This window comes from Astatotilapia calliptera, chromosome 6, assembly GCF_900246225.1.
Source record: "Astatotilapia calliptera chromosome 6, fAstCal1.2, whole genome shotgun sequence".
Lineage (NCBI taxonomy): Eukaryota > Metazoa > Chordata > Actinopteri > Cichliformes > Cichlidae > Astatotilapia > Astatotilapia calliptera.
The window spans coordinates 22,466,600-22,470,361 of NC_039307.1; the positions used below are offsets into that span (position 1 = coordinate 22,466,600).

At 37.2% G+C, this 3,762-nt stretch overlaps 1 long non-coding RNA gene across 1 annotated transcript; it reads right to left on the minus strand.

Annotated features, from left to right (window-relative positions):
- Positions 1-2,623: 2,623 nt before the first annotated feature.
- LOC113023449 (uncharacterized) lies at positions 2,624-3,416 on the minus strand. Its single transcript, XR_003272578.1, has 4 exons — positions 3,373-3,416; positions 3,175-3,248; positions 2,995-3,054; positions 2,624-2,809 (listed from the first exon to the last, which is right to left on the minus strand). It is a non-coding gene; the product is annotated as an uncharacterized LOC113023449 (long non-coding RNA).
- Positions 3,417-3,762: the final 346 nt, after the last annotated feature.

Here is a 3,762-nt window from a genome sequence, read left to right on the forward strand (position 1 = left end):
ATTTAAAGCTGAATAATGTTTGATCAGATTATATTTTCTTCACAATGAAGCTGAAAAAATGTAGTTGTTCACCAGCATCGCAATTCCATTACTTTTTATCATGGTTTACCTTGGTGTGGTTTGCAAAGTGCTTCAGAAAGATGAGGGAATCTGTTTCTTGCGCCCATCCTGACTTATTTCCACTACCAGTACTTCCTACTGGTCCATCTCTGACACAGAGGTCTGCATAATGTATGTGTGGGAACACAAACAGTGGAGGAATTGTGTTGCCAACGGCATTAACCGCATATACAAAAGCGACCAGTGAACCTCTCTCTGCTGATGTCGTTGCCCCAACTTGTTTAAAATGGGTTAAAGTAATAGTGTGGTAAGTTGTAACATCTGCATTATTGTTACAACTAACCCAGACTGTTGCTGTTACAACTGACCCAGACTCCTGTAGCCATGAACTAGCTAACATTACAGCCAACGGCTAAAACATTAGCACTAAAGACCTACACAGAATATATCCCCATAGACATACAAATAACATAATTTAAGTTTGATGAGTTTAACTGCAAAGCAGATAATGCTATTAGAAATTGAAATAAAGTAGAAAAACTTACTTTTTGGCATACAAATTACTTTTTTCGTGTTAAATTGTCTGTGTTTGACGAAATGTGCTGATTTTTCACATGTGATAGCAGAACTGAATTGGGCATGCACAGGATGAGTCACATCATTTGAAACTTAGCCCTGATTGGAGAAATTGAAAGTGTTACAACTGACCCACGTTACAACTATCCCCGGTCTCCCCTATAGTATGTATATCTCCAAAATGTCAGGAGCAGAGATGGGCAGTAACGCGTTACTTGTAACGCGTTACTGTAATCTGATTACTTTTTTCAAGTAACGAGTAAAGTAAGGGATTACTATTGCAAAAACGGTAATTAGATTACCGTTACTTCCCGTAGGAACGCAGCGTTCCTACGGGACGTAATGCACAACTGACCGCGGCACACCTGCACCAGGGTAAACCTCCGCCTACCCCTAGTCCTGCTTTACAGGTGAAAATAGAGCAACAAGACCGCTGAGTCTTTGACTTTATTTTTTTTCTGCTGCGTTTTACTTGCATCTATTTGAAAGACTGAGTGTAAACACAAAAAATATTTTATTTTATGTGCTGGAATGTGTAGAAAATAGGTTTAAATGTTAAACTAATTTATTCAAGTCAGAGAATGTTGCATATAATTAAATTTTTGCTTGATGCATAGAGTTAAAAGATTAAAACTGATAAAACAAGTTAAAAAAAAGAGACTTTTCCATTTGATTACATTTTGTATGATGGATTATGCAGAAAAAGTAGAATTGGGCTGAAAGATCTATCGCTTTATCACCTATTCAGGTTGTAAATCGTGTTTTTTAAAAGTAACTAAGTAACTAAGTAATTAATTACTTTTGAAAATAAGTAATCAGTAAAGTAACGGGATTACTTTTTTGGGGAAGTAATCAGTAATTAGTTACTGATTACTTTTTTCAAGTAACTTGACCAACACTGGTCAGGAGTAGTTAGTCATTACAAGAAGTGTTTGTGAACTAAAAATCACGAATGTGGGATCCTGTTTGTCCGTGATTTAAACAGCCCAGTGCGTGCTCCCGACGAAGGGAAAAGCAATTCTGCAGGGAGACCTACTTCGGCACTTGTGCAGGTGAAGCCAAAGGGAAGATATGCTATAACATATTTTCTAGTCTTTGGTTTAGAATGAAGTTGGTTTGGAAACATATTCAGCTATGCTTCATCTCCTGTTTGCGTTTCTGTAGGCGCCCGTGCTAGCAGTGTCCAAGCGTTTTGCCCCCTAGGGGGCGGGCCCCACACTTTGGGAAGGTCTGAAATAGACCATTACGGCAAGGCTGGGATGGTCCATTTGGTAAAGTAAATCCGTTGGGCATCTTTCTTTGCCTTTAGACAATAATTCTGATGGCAAAAGAGCCAAACGGGACAAGCAAAAAAAAAAAAAACAACAAAAAAAAAACGCATTAGTGTGGATGTAGCCTTAGCCATCTCCTTTCGATGTGGATGGTAGCTACTTTTGGAGTGAGTAAATTTCCACCACGCCACATGTAGGTGATTTAAAATGTTATCTGAATCTGAAATCTTAATCTTAAACTCTTTCCAGTATATAAACGGTCTTAAATAACGAGGCATACTAACAGGCTATCACTTTTATGTCCTAACTTGCCCCTTGACCCGCCGTTGCTAAACTGTTTGACTATGAATTTTCCTACTGAAAAAAACCCACCAGGAATATTACTTTCAAGTTAATGCTACCAACCTCGGCAGCAGCTTCTAAATATTAGGGAAGCACAGTCTACCCAATTTTAGAAAACTTAAGAAAGTTTATTATGTAATATCGTTGATGTACCATAATTTAAACTCTATTTTAGATCAACAGTGTTCATTAGTAAACACCTAAATAGCTGCTCACATCACATGTGATGTGAACTCTTTATTGAAAGGGGAATATAATGGTTAGCTGAGGGACTTACATTTCTTACAAACAGAAAAACACACATTTTCTATTCATAAATTTTATTTGGTAGACACTGCTATCTTTTCTCATTAAAATATCACAAATTGACAGTTGCACTGCATGCTAACTTTCATTCAATAGTTAAATGCCAGTTTTTAACCAGTTACAGCCGGACGAGGGGTGGGTGCAGCTGTTGTAGTGGTTGGAGCTCTAGTAGTGGTTGTTGCTAGGCTGGCAAGTAGTAATTGTATGAGTAGCTGCAGCTGTTGATTGTTTAACTGTGGCAGTTGATTGGCTTCCTGAAAAACCACAAATAAAAATATTTATTATCAAATGCAGAGAAACGTTACATCTGTAAAACTAAAAACTTAGATATTTAGGAGGCAATAATCCACAATGTAATTCAAATCACAGTACTCTGACTTGTGCATCAAAAATCATTTGCCATTTTGTAATGGAAAAAAAAAATAAGAAAAGCACTCACCCCTGACCCAGAGTAAGATTCAGAGCTTGAGCGCACAAGTCTTTTGCGCGCCATACCCATCTGTAGACAATGATCAAGTTCAATACTGCCTTCATTTTATTGTATTACAGTATTATTAATGGTATCTGAATGCATAAGTGCAAATAAATACGTAAAAATATGTGATAATGTCAGACTTACAGGTTGAGTCAAAGTGAGGCTCAGGAGGCATCCAAGCACAAATGCTACCTTCAGCATGGTTTCAGTGATCGTACCTGTTGAAATAAAAATGGTAATAAAGATTTAATCAAATCAAATAAGTTAATTAAACAATTACAATTCCACAGTTAATCCTATCCTGGCAAAGAAAAATTTGACAACAAAGACTCATGTAATTACGTCTAGTCCACTGCTTGCAGCAGTCAGTCTCAGAGTGAAGGAAGTTGTTGTAGTGATATTCGGAAAGTTGAGCTCTTCTTATATACAGCTACCAGAGCACCTTTGTTAAGAAATGTCCCAAGGTGTAACTAATGATTAGAGCCAGAAACCACATAATAATCTTGTCAGCACCCAGACAGGGTAAACAAAAAGAAAAAAAAACAAAACACTATGCCATATGAATTATAACTGGATCAGATTATTAGGAACCAAACTGTCAGTCAGTAATTAAACAACACACCCTGAAATTGTTCAAGTTTGTGCTCAAATATTGCACTGAAAATGAAGAAAAGCACAGAGTAATCTACTGCCAAACTGTATTCAGAGGTTAGAGCGGTACAGTATGGACTC